We start from the raw sequence: 13,130 nt of genomic DNA, 5'->3' as shown, positions 1-13,130 counted from the left end.
AACAGGGGGTTCCTCTGAGGTTCCAAGAGGTGGAAACTAAGAGGTGTTTAAAGTCTCAGGTGGAAGCCATCCATGTGGGGTGGGACAAGGTCAAATAGAGGAACAGGGAATAATCCTCCCCCTTACCACCCCACCCCCGTCATCACTGTGGTGTCTCCTTAGACAGTGGCTTCTGTCTAAAGCCCGTTATAACGGATTAGCAGGCAGCCACTTCTTTTCCATTTCACTCTTCTGGAAATATCTATTTTAAGGAAGACTTTCAAAGCTCCCAAGTCTAGGGACATCTAGCCATTGCTTAATCCACACAGCAGGTGCAACCTTAGCAGCTGAGGAGAAGGGAGAGTATTTCCATGGTGTACAGCCAACACAGCTGGGACCCAGTGTGGGACACCGGACCTCAGAGCCTCTCCCAGCCCTTTCTTGCTCTTCATTCTCTGCATAGAGCATTCAGCCACCAGGAAGTAAGACACCCACTTGCAACTCCACATGGGTCTTGAATGTCTTCAGGGAAAAGTAACTTCCAATAAAGATGCACACTGATCTGAACCATGTCCGTCATTTAGTACAGTGTCAGCTGAATAAGGCCACAAACCCCAGACAGTGAGTGGGCTGAGGTCATACAGAAGAACTTGGTCCACAGTTCCTGAGGCTCGAAATGCTAAACCCTCTTCTCTGAAAAGCACTCAAAAACTTGATTAATTAGTGGGACACCTTTGTGCCTCTGTTTCCCACTCAGGGCTGTTCAGAAATAGTCAAGCACACATCTGGCCAGCTGCCTCAGCTTCCGTAGGCCTTTGACATCCATGGCTCACCATTGACTAGACTTACACACCTCTACTGTATTTGAATGTTGTACTTGCCCCTGCTGCCATCTTGGGCTTCTGTTGTGATCATTGTCATCTAAGATTAACATCAGCCTATCAGAGATGACCGGAACCTCATCACACCAGCATGGAGGCGGCATCCTAAGCACGTGGCTGATGATTGATAGCTCCACGAAGTGAAGAGGGAGATGGACAGGAGAGCCCTCATGCCCAGGTGATGCAGTCTCACTCAGCTCAGAAACCAAGGACCCAGGTTTTATCTGTTACAGCAGCTTCTGTGACACAGACTAACGCTGCAACCCAACACAAAGAAAGGCAGAAAACATGACAGAGCTGAATGCTGAATAGATGGCGGGGGTGCCAGGCAGTGGATGGACCCTCTGAAGGAAGTCCAGTGGGGCTGACGGGAAGCACAGGGGGCATGTAAGTCAGGAGGAGAAGCAGCGGGAGCCCAGCAGACAAATGCATGAACCTAGTCAGTTGGGGAGTGGGGTCAAGAAGCAGAAAGGTGGGATCAGAGTGGTACCTGGAGCTGGGAAGGAGCTGGCAGTGTTCTACATCAGAGGCTATAAAAAGCAGGAAGGATATAGGGTGGGCCCTGGAGCTGGAGAAGAGCAGGCGGTGGTCCAGCCCAGGGGCCTGTGTAGTGCAAAGTCTAGAGTTGATTTCGTTCAAAATGCAATGAGATTCCAAGGAAGATGTGATGCAGGAGCGGTGTGTGTGTGTGTGTGTGTGTGTGTGTGTGTGTGTGTGTGTGTACGGGATGAATTAAGTTGGAAGTGCCCGGGGCTGACCTCAGGGGCTGGGTGTATGGGGTGGGGGTAGGGAGGGGGTTGAGGAGGTGGGAGATGACGCAGGGTCATGAGGAGGCAGCCCTGTCGAGAGATCAGACACAGAAGACTAGAAAGCTGCTGCAGAGACTCCCCAAAGGGTTGGAAGGGATGGGTCATCCTCAAGCTGCCAATGAATTGAACGTTATTGGTGTACGTCAGGGATTATCATTGTCTACATTTGCTTCGCTGAAATTAAAACACTGTCTGTAATGCTCACCTGGGGCAGCTGCCTGCTGTTCTGAACTGGCTATTACCAAGTGTCTCTATGAAAGCCTCATTGTCAGCCACCCAAGCAAATGGGTTTGATTTGAATTTCCTTGGGTTAGTAGAGTTGAAGCCCTTCATCAGAAAAAAAAAATCTTTTGGCTTTACAGTCGGTTAGAAATTATAAGCATGTGCAAAATCTCTACCTGGTGTTGCCGCATTACACATCAAGCCCCCTTCCAGTGGGAACAGTGGTGAAATGGGAAGACACTGATGCTTTGCTTATAAAAGGGAGTTTGAACTTGTCTCACGGTGACAGACACCCTGAGGGTCCTGTGAGCGCCGGTGTGGATCCACCAAGCTGTGCCTGCTCCCCTTTAGTACTTACATGTGGAGGGGATGGGACGCTTCAGAGGAGTGTGTTTCTCTGGCCTGGCCTGGCCTCTCCATCTGCCACACACATTGTAAGGTGACCGCTTCTGGGAAGGAACTGTGATCCTTGGCGTTGGTTACGACTTAGGGAGTGTCCTGGTTAGCTATAACTGTCAACTTGACACAGCCAAAGTCATCAAGAGGAAAGCCTAACTGAAGAATCCCTAGGTCAGATTGACCTGGGAGCACATCTGTGGGGCATTGTATTATTAACGGATGTAGGAGGGCCCAGTCCACTGTGGGTGGTACCATTCCTGAGGCAGGTAGCCTTGGGTTGTATAAGAAGTCTAGCTAAGCATGTGTTTGCCCCCGCCAGCGGGGACCCAGTTATTCAGGGTCCCAAAGAGGCTTTCTACCTGTGGGCCAAATGGGGGTGGAGAGAAGAAGGAGACCAGGCAAGATTCTATTGTCAAGGTCTCATTTATTGGGATGAACGTTGCAGCTTTTAAGGCTTTCAGGTAGGGGGAGTGACCTTTGTGAAACACGAAGGAGAGGAAGATGAGGGTATAGGCAGTGATAGCTGGAGGCAAAGAGGTCAGGCAGTGGAGACACTGGGTGTTGACTGAGGAGATAACTGATTTTTGCTTAGGCTGAAGCATCCCGTGAATGTTATCTTCCTGTGCCGTAAATTCACGGGAGAGGCTCTTAGAGGAGTATGTGTGGCCAAGAGTCACATAGCCACTTTGAGCTATACAGTCACAAAATGGCCAGGCCCAAATCCAATATGGCTCCCTACATGTGTTATTGAGCCAGTCAACAAGCAGTGCCCTGCCTCCAAGTTCCTGCTTTGAGTTCCTGCCTAGGCTTCCCCCAGTGATGCTCTGTGACCTGGAAGCATAAGCCAAATACATCCTTTTCTCAAGCTCTTTTAGTCAACGTGTTTTATCCTAGTAACAGAAGGAGACTCAAACATTTCTACTATCTTGGTTTGAGGGAGGTCTGGGCATTGGAGGTGACCCACATGTGTACTACCATATCTAGCTAGGGAAAGTTCTTCACCTTTCCCACCTCCTTTCAGGATATGGGAGCTTGGTGTAAACCATCCCTATGGCACAGCCTCTCAAAAAGAGGAGTGCTGAACCAACAGCGATAGCCTCTGGCTCCATTCAGACCCACCAGGTCAGAAATCTGGGTCTAAACAAGGTCTGCAGGGGTTTCTCTGCAGACAAAGGCTTGAGCATAACTGGCCTGGAATTGCATCTGCCTTCCTCATTCCTTTCTTCAGCTTCTGTCCTGTGCCTTGAGGGATTACTTTTTGTTTGTTTGTTTTTGTTTTTGTTTTGTTTTTGGACATCAACAGAGAACAGCTCTGTGCAAAGCTATAAGACAATGCAGTCCCTGCCTTGCAGCCCCATGGCTTCTGGGAAAGCAAACAGTGGTCAGTCCCTCACAGTGTGGGGTTAGGGCTGCAGCTCAAGCAGAGCTGACACAGGTGGAACCTTCAGAGGCAGGACGCACTTCCCAACACCTGCTACACTCCGGGCTTCTGAGGAGGGGTGCTTAACCATAGCTGTTTCTTTCCCCAGTTCCCTGCAGGTTCTGTGAAGTACCCTGAAGGTCCCAATTCACACCTGGACAGTTTTAGGGAGGAGCCATGGGGGAGTGCAGAGGATGTGATGTTTGAGCAGAGGTCTGAAGTGATCAGGGCAAGGCAGAGCTGGTCAGAGGCAGTGAGCCTGTTTCCCATCAGCCCCGTGATGAGACAGGAAGGTGAACAGTCTGCAGTGCACCATCCGGTGAAGCACTTTCCAATTGTGAGTCTGGAAGGGGCACTTCGTGGGGCTTCTTACCCAATGCAGGTGTTCACAGGAGACTTGGTGTGAATGCAGGCTAACTTTCCCAGGTATCTAGCCAATGTTGGCCATGAGTCTCAACTCATGTCCAAAGATTGCTGATACATATAGAGCACTTGATAAGCTCGGTGTATCTCATACCAACGTTCAGAGTTCTAAAAACCTACACAGGAAAAACGAGCTTTGAGGGCTGTGATACCAGGCAGGGGTTAGAGCCACCGGCTTTCAAATTTCTGAGCACAGCAGAGTGTCTGTGACACGTGTTGGGGGCCCTCTACCTCCCAGGACTCCCATTATGTGAGTCAAAAGAAGATCTAAGCCAGTGCAACAGTACACACCATTAACCCCAGCACTCAGTAGACTTCAGATCTCTGAGGCTCAAGGCCACCCTGGTTTCCGAGTCCCAGAGCAGGCAGGGCTGCAGAGTGAGATCCCAAGAACCTACCTTTCTTCTCTCTGGATCTTTTTGGCGTGTGAATATGGACATCGTGCATGTGAATGTGTGCACCTATGTGTGAGGTATGTACGTGTGTGCGTGCACATGAGTGCACACCAGCAGTAGATGACAAGTGCCTCCTGTAATTGTTCTGAAACTCTTTTTTTAAAAGATTTGTTTATTTATTATATATAAGTACACTGTAGCTGTCTTCAGACACACCAGAAGAGGGCATCAGATCTCATTACAGATGGTTGTGAGCCACCATGTGGTTGCTGGGATTTGAACTCAGAACCTCTGGAAAAACACTCAGTGCTCTTAACCGCTGAGCCATCTCTCCAGCCCATTCTGAAACTCTTAACTCATCAATTAGGCTGGGATGACTGGTTGGCAAGCTCCAGGAATCCCATGTCTACCAAGTACTGGGGTTATGGGTACACATGCCCTTGCGCCCAGATTTGTATGTGGACGGTGGGGATCTGAACTCAGATCCTCATGTCTTTATGGTCTATTGTTTTCCTCACTGCTGTGACAAAATACTCAATGAGAGCTACTTAAGGATGAGGAAAGCGTCCATGTTGGCTTATGATTTGAATGCAAAGTGCGTGCATGTACATGCGTGCATGCGTGCATGCATGTGCTTGCTTGCATTCGTGCACTGTGAAACAGCTCACAAGGCGTCCACCCTCTGGAAGTGCAGGGCGAGCATGCTGCTGCCCAGCCTTCTATTCTGTTCTCTTCTTCATTCAGCCTGGCACACCACCCCAGGAAATGGTGCCACCCACATTTAGGGTGATTCTTCCACCTCGATTAACCCAGTCTACAAATTCCTTCACAGACCCGTTCAGAACCCTGTCTTGTCAATGTATTTTTTTTTTCTTTAGAAAATGGAGTTGGTAATATCAACCACCACACAGGCAAGATATTTTGTGCACAGAACTGTATTATCTTCAGCCCTGAGGGCTCCACGAAGAGAGCACGAAGGAAAAGGTGGGGGTCACATGTCGTGGAGCCCTCCCGTGGTGAGTGGGGGCTGCCTGTAACCTTTCGAGGCTGCAGGGCAGCTGGGTCTGGATTGTTAATACTTGTGAGCTTCAAGGTTTACATGTAGCCGTGTGGGGCGGACTTGGCCCCCACACACCGTCAGAACTTGACAGCATAAACAGCAGAATGACCCATTTCCTGGATACTCCCTCCCTGCCCGATCCAGATTCAGCAACAGTGCAGCCACCTGGCTGCTCCCAGAGGCTTCCTTCAGCTTTATGGCCCATCTAGTCACAGCAGCTCCATCCTCGGAGTTGAAAACTGCTTTCCCTCACGTGACCCAGTCCAGCGGTAGTCTGTACTCTGGACCTTCCTGCCTTTGGTGACAATTAGGCTAGAATTAGAATGTAAGCAGCTGCCTCTCAAAACCCAACGTTAATAATTCTCCAGGGTGGATGGAAGCCAGGCTCTGCATCCCCAGGAGGGGTGACTTCAGGTTAGACAACCGACCAAATGGGGCAGAGAGCCTGCGGGAGCATCTGGCCCTTGGCAGGGTTTCTGTGTGCTTTGCTCCTGTCTTTCCTGGAATATTGTCACCATGGCAAGGGCCTTTGCAGCTTCTGGGAAGATAGCAGAGGTTTCCTGGTATCATCTGCCTGCAGGAAATAGTCAAGACTGGATATTGGGATGCTGCGGCTAGATCTCGCCCTTCCTGGGATCTGACCCCTGAGAAGAACAGGACAGCTGTACTCTTCAGCAAGGGAGGTGCAGGGGTGGGGGGCGGGGCTTTCAGGAATGTCTTGGTAGCAGCCTTGCAGTCGGGCAAATGGGCCTTTTATACTAGAAGCTCATGCACCCGCAATAGCTCCCCATGAGCAGGACCCTCTAGTTGATGAAAGCCTTGCAGGCATCCTAAGGGAAGTCCTTTGGCCTCTTGACTCTGGCAGGTAGAAGTTTGAATTGCTGTGGGGTCAGCCTGGGGCTGCTGCCAAGAGCTCCTATCTGTTGTGTATTCTTGTTCTCCACCTGGCTCTCTGTGGCCTCTTGACTCTTGTCTATTTCCTGTTCCTGCTAGCCTGAGGGATAAGCCTCCATGTGGCCCCTCCTTGAGCTCCAGGGATGCCATTTGGAGCTGAGCAAAGCGGCTGGGTTGCAGAGGAACTACAGGAAGTGCTGCCGCCCCCCCCCCCCCCCCCCCCGTGGTGTCCCCACAGGAAGAGACTGAGGCCTTGGCTTATGGTTGTAATTGTGCAGTATCTGTATCCACTGTCACTGCCTGGGAGTCATCTTTGAGGCTAAGGGACAGCTGTCTCTGGGGCCCGTGAGGACAAGGAGAGGCCGAGAGATCCTTAGAGGGGAGTGAAGGTGATGTCTTAATCCCTGTTCTCCTGTGATGAAAAAGACACCGTGACCAAGGTAACTCTTACAAAAGAAAGCGTCCAGTTGGGGGGCTTGCTTGTATTTGCAATGTTTAGTTCATTCTCAGCATGTCAGGAAGCATGGTGGCATAGAGGCAGGCATGGTGCTGGAGATGGAGTTGAGAGCTACATTCTGATCTGCAGTCAGATAGGGAGACACTGGGCTTGGTACCGGGCTTTTTGAAACCTCAAAGTCCATCCCCAGTGACACACTTCCTCCAACAAGGTCACACCCCCTAATTCTTTCAAATAGTGCCCTGCCCTGGTGACTAAACATTCAAATAGATGAGTCTAGGGAGCCATTCTTATTCAAACCACCACAGATAGACACTGAAGGGAAGCAAGGGCTGGGGGGTAGGTGGGAAGCACAACCCTTAAGACCTTCTGTAATGATTCCAGGAAAGATCCCCATGAGCCACAGAATGGAGAGAGCTGGCAGGGAGAGGCAGCCCTGGAGTGTGTGAAGAATATGACTCTGTAGGATGATATTTGCATCCAGTAAGATGGAGGTCCCATGGCCCTAGAAAGTTCCTTGTTTCCAGAAATCAAGACTGGAGGGCAGAGTCCTGGAAGCATCTTAAATTCTGATGTGTCTTCTCAAACACAGAGAAGGACGAATGGCTGTTCGCATAGCATGTGGTCTTGGGTACAGGAACAGATGACTGTCCATGGGGTCCTCCTCTGAAATGTCTATGCAGCGAGCCCCTCTCTGCACATAGATGTTAGGACGGAGGGAGGGCAAGGCCATCTCCAGTGTTGGGAAGAATTTTCCCAGTAAGGAACTGAGAATATTCGCTTCAAGGCATAGCCTCATTCCTGCTTTCTGCCTGGTCTCTTCCTTTGGCATTTTAGAGCGCAAGGGCAGGTGTCAGGTGTGAGGGCAGGTGTCAGGTGTGAGGGCAGGTGTCAGGTGCTAGGGCAGGTGGCAGGTGAAAGGTCATCAGAGATTGAAAGTGAAGCACTAGCTTCTATCTTCACTAGGATAATTACTTTCCTATATACTGATGAACGGACAATGAACATGAGGTATAATTTACACAGTAGAATACTATCCAGCTGTTAAAGATATATGAAATCATGATCATTCTCAGATAAACGGAGGGGGCTTGAAACACTCATTCTGGGTGAGCTAACTCGGACTCATAAAGTCAATTGACACAAGTTTTCTCTCATAGCTTAGGGTATCCAGATCTGTGTGTTTCCTTTGGAATACCCATAGAGATCAGGGAATTAGTAAAGGGACATGGGAATGTGTGTGCTGCAAGGGAGGGGAGATAGGACAAAGTGGTATAAAGGTTAAGGGGGAATAACGGGACAGGAAGAGTTCAATTGAGGTGGGGATGGGAAAGCAGGGTACGGGTGGAAATATGGGGAGTAATAGATCTCACTAAAGACATTTAGAAAAGGCCATATGGAAACCTACCCATTACTGTAAATGCCTATTTAAAGACAGACAGACAGACAGACAGACAGACACACACACACACACACACACACACACGCACCCCACCGAGAGAGAGAGAGAGAGAGAGAGAGAGAGAGAGAGAGAGAGAGGGATGAAGAAAGAGAGAGGGAGAAAGAGAGAGGGAGAAAGAGAGAGGGAGAGAGTTAGTTTTCCTATAACAAAGTGACAAGGACCCTACTGAACACTACAGGCTAACAGATGAAAAGGCCAGTGTCAGGAATGGGTTACCATGTTGACTAGTAAAGTCCCATAGTCTCCCAAATATAACGGGCTAACTGCCAAAGCTATTCACTGTGCTCCAGAACTCGAGGGTAAGACGTTATTGCTGAAGGTGTCACATATTTGACTCACAGAACATGGAGCTACCAAGCTGGTAGATCTGGAAGCTTCATCCCTACCCCCTTAGCCTTCACAGTGCCGGAAGCTGCTATGCACACTGCCAGAGAAGAAAAGTAATTATCGAGCATTCCCAGCCGTGAACCCTGCAAGCTCTAATAATTGTTTGCCCAGAAGGACATGCCGGCTGGTACAGTAGTGGCATGAGCGTCATGGGAGTAACCAACTATTGTCCGATTAGATTCAAGTCCTGCTCTACGAGATGAAACCCATATCTGGCAACATTGTGGGGCCAAGAACCTGTGGCCAGGTATGTCATGAGCTCTGGGGAAAATTGACTACTATTATTCTGCTAATGGACTGCTTTCTAATGCCTTATCTTTATACCCATAGATTAATGGACCACTCAACCCTCATCAGAGAAGCTTTTATTGCAGTGGATGGTGATTTACATAGAGATCCACAACTGGTCAAGGCGCAGAGACGGGAATACTCAGCCATAAGTGGGACATCTGTATCATGTCCCATCCTCCTAAGGCTCTGGGGTCATTAGGGATGAAGGATGGGGGAGAGTGTAAGGCGGTGGGTGACTACAGGGAAACAACATGTTTCAGACACAACAAGGCAAGTGTACTTACAGATTCATAGTTGGTGTGACAACATGCACAAGACCTTGGGAAACTCAAGCCAGACCAAACTCCAGCATGGAGGGAAGTGGAAGGCATGAAGTCCCATCCCTAGGCAAGAAGCTACTGAACTTCTGGGAGAAGGAGAGTTGGTGTTCTTTAAGGGTGTAGACCCTGATACATTGACCATTCCAGTGGAAGGCCACACAGCTAAGAGTCTACAGTTGGTGTGAGAAATCATTCCTGACCTCTCTTGCTTCCTACTCATCAAGTCAGTTTCTCAGTCTGAGGAACATACTAGAGTGTGTCAGTCAACCTTGGCTCTCTAACTCGGTTCTCTTCCTTATTCCTCTGAGCCAATCCTGGGCTTCTCTGCCGGTGACAGTAAGCCCTGGAGCCCGAGGCGTGCACAGGCACCGACCGTCCCTCTCCTTCTAAAGAGCTACAGCCTTCTTGGGTGGCAGTGACTGTGGCTTGGCAGGCAACCTTGTCCATGGACACTCCTACTCTATTTCTGAGCCATGTGTTGGTGGCAGGTGCTGTATGTGTCCAGCTGTTTTCTCTTGCAGTGGAAACCACATTAGAACTGTGCCCTTATTTACTTAAGGGCTTCAAGAGCAAGGTGTGCGGAATCCCTCTCTAGGGACGCGATCCCGTGTGTTCAGCATCTGTCTTCCTGCTTGAAGAGGAAGCCCAGCCAGACTCTGAGGGGAGAGCTGGAGGATGAGCGACAGCTTTCTATCTGCTGATTACTAATCCCTTCACAGGGTATAGAGTGCTCTTGGTGGGACAGGATTTGGTGGGGAGTGACCTTAGTCTCATTTGCCTGAGCACACTTGTATTACCAGGATGTGCCGATAGCTGGCTCTCCATTGCTGAGCTCAGACCATCTCTGGACAGCTCTGTTGCACTAAGAAAAGCCTCAGCAAAGAAGAACCTGCCCAGGTGTTTAAGGCTAGCCTGCCTTTGGGACCCTAACTCTGAGTATTCCCCATTGCAGTCTGCTGCTGGGGGAGGACAGTTGTGGGATCACGGGAAGTATTCACAAGGGACTCCTCCAGACTTCAAGAAGGGAGACGCTTGGGTGGTTACTGTGTTCTGTATGCAAGTCAGGGACTATGCATTAATTCTATTAGGACATGCTTGTGACTGTCAAAAGCTGTGTGTGACCTCCAGAGACGGCAGGAATGCCGGATGGAGGTGCCAGTTCTGTGCCTCCGAACCTTGACGACACAACGATTCATCCCTCCGAGCTGAGGTCCTGATGTCACTTCCCCTAAGTGATTCCCAAGTGTCTTCAGACTTGACAGATAAATGCACTGGCTTCTAGGACAGGCAGGTATCAGAGAAAAGCCCACCGGCTGCTGGAATCCCAGCCTGTGGAGGATTAAGGGAGAGGATCACGAGTTCAAGGCCAGCTTGGATACATATTGAAAGACTGTCTAAAACAGGTAGGCTCCTGTTTGATGGCCTTTGGGCCAGTCCGTAGCAGACCCTTTCTTGGTTTGCTTGGGGACAGGAGAGTTGAGTTTTACTTGACCACTAAAAATACCCAAGGGGAAGGCATGGTGGTGTGTTCATTTGGATTCTGTTCTCTTCTTGCTAAGAATTCAACACAAGGCAGCATAATATAGCATGAAGCCAAGCACAGTAACACAGCTTAACATAGCACTCAGTGGTATAACACCACACCATACCACACCACAAACCACAACACGGCTCCATGCAGTCCAACAAGCATGGTATGACGCAGCACTAACTCTATGCATTACTAATAATTGAACACATCACCCTTAACGCCACACACCCGTGCATACCTGCGCATGGAGAGACAGATGCGGAAATATTATCTGAGCTAAGAGGTCAAGAAGCCATGCTCCATAGGGGAGATAGAAAGGTGGTCTCTCCCTGGGGGAAAGTCTTGGTAGAGAAGCTTTGGACACTGGTGGATAAGGTGCCAGCCATGTGGGTGGAGCTTTGCCACAGTGGCCGAGATGGTCAACTGCATTCCATGGAGGATGTTCTGGGCTGTACAGAGATAGGCTTCCATGAAGGGGATGATTACGGAGCATGGAAAAGGTAAGTTTGGAGAAACTAAAGGAAAACCATCGCAGAAGGAGGCACTGGCTCGGGCTGGCTGATGTCTCCCCAGGGTGGCCCCCCTGCCTGGTGGTGCCCTGGGTTCTGGCCGCTTGTGCTGAAGCTCAGTTCTTCACCTTCTGTCTTGCTTCCCGTTGTCCACATCTGTCTTCCTTGAGGAGAGAGATCCCTCACCTGCTGTGGGGGGGGGGGGGGGGATACTCTTTAGGAGTATCTCTCTCTTAGGGTTTTCTCTTAGGAGTTGAGGTTCTTTTCTGGCTAGGAGCCTCTCTACCCAGGATACAGGAGTGACTTCAGGGTGTCATGGGAACCTCAAGGGTCCCAGCCAATGGTGGCATCTCGGCTCTGTCTAGATGCTCACAGGAGCTCTAAGTTGGCTCATGGCCTGGGCTCTCAGTGCCCTGTATTCAGAAATGGCTGGCTTCCCCATTCTGCACGGCTACCAGCTGCACTTCCATACTCTCAGAAGACCCCTGGCCCCCAGTGACCAAGTCCAAAGGCCTTTCATTTCTACCCTGGTGCATTTTGCAGGACCCTGAGCCCTGAGCCCAGACCTCTGATGAGCCTCTAGGAGCCTGAAGCAGGCCTCTGCTTTTCTGCACCCCATTGACATGCAAGTTCTGCCTCTGAGGGTCTTGGGTAGGTCCTGGCATGTCACTCCTGTTTAAGGCTCTCTTTGAGGAGGAGTGGGTTTAGAAGTCTTGACAAGTTGTCACACGCCAGATGTGTGTCGCATACCAGCTCTCAAGCACAGGCAAATACCTGTGTCCCAAAACCAGGGGTTAACGAGCCTTTATACAATGAGCTACTGGGAAGCCCCAACTAATGAACATGCAGCTGGTACCCGGAATCTCTAAACATCCTGCCTTCTGGGCTTTCAAGGTGCCAACAGAGGCTGCTATCTAACATGGAGGTCACAGGGGAACTCTGCTACCCTGGCCCTTGGCTTTCCTGTGCAAAGCCTACAGTTTTCTTTCCAACTTCCCTCGGGGCTATTTTTGGGATCTTGTTTTTGAAGTTTGGAGTTCATGGTGGCTTACTAGAAAGGACAGTCAGCTGGAGTGATCTGTCCTGCGCTCCATGGTGTGTGCTGGATGGAGCTGAAGGGATCCAGGGTTCCCAGCGGGACTCAGTGCCAGGGCTAGGGAATGTCACCAGTAGCCAGTTCTGAGGTGACAGCACCTGCACCCTAATTCCTCCCAATAGTCTGTGGCATGCAGCCCCTGGAAGGGACACAGACAATCAGGCTCTGTGTAGATGGGAGTTGGAGCAGGGGGATTGTGTAGAGCTTGCCTTGCTGGCAGGACCTTTTCATGGGTGCTTTGGGCCTAGTCTTCCAAGTCTGGGCTGGTCTGTCTTTCTCAACACCAGAGCGCCGTGACTACATGGACGGCTGGAGCCACCTCTCAGAGTGTAAGAATCAGAGGACATACGTGTCTAGTCTGTTCCTGTGGGTCCAAGGGCTGAACCCAAGGGTCTCAGAATGCAACAAGAGAAACCAGGCCTTCTGCAGTATCAGGCACGGCCTATGCTATGCCTGCACAAGGTGGCTTCACCTCACAGAGGGTCCCACTGTCGTGGGTGTGGTGTGGTTAGGCAGGAAGCCCAGCTGGTGTGTCCCTGGAATAGGCGTTGGCTTCTCAGAACGACATGGAGCTGAGCAAATGATACTGGTTGTG

General features: G+C 50.3%; 1 long non-coding RNA gene across 3 annotated transcripts; it reads left to right on the top strand.

Annotated features, from left to right (window-relative positions):
- Positions 1–5,887: 5,887 nt before the first annotated feature.
- LOC120097837 (uncharacterized) lies at positions 5,888–10,917 on the top strand. Of its 3 annotated transcripts, none has more exons than XR_015641090.1 (3): positions 5,888–6,922; positions 8,967–9,035; positions 9,119–10,917. It is a non-coding gene; the product is annotated as an uncharacterized LOC120097837 (long non-coding RNA). The 3 variants fall into 3 exon arrangements; XR_015641089.1 differs by having other exon boundaries at positions 5,995–6,922; positions 8,796–9,035; XR_015641091.1 differs by having other exon boundaries at positions 6,096–6,922; positions 8,743–9,035.
- The last annotated feature ends 2,213 nt before the right edge of the window (positions 10,918–13,130 follow it).

The sequence above is a fragment of the Rattus norvegicus genome, chromosome 17 (assembly GCF_021556685.1).
Source record: "Rattus norvegicus strain SHRSP/BbbUtx chromosome 17, alternate assembly SHRSP_T2T, whole genome shotgun sequence".
Classification (NCBI taxonomy): Eukaryota; Metazoa; Chordata; class Mammalia; order Rodentia; family Muridae; genus Rattus; species Rattus norvegicus.
The sequence above is the reverse complement of the archived record's forward strand: the minus strand, read 5'-3'. Positions and strand labels throughout refer to the sequence as shown.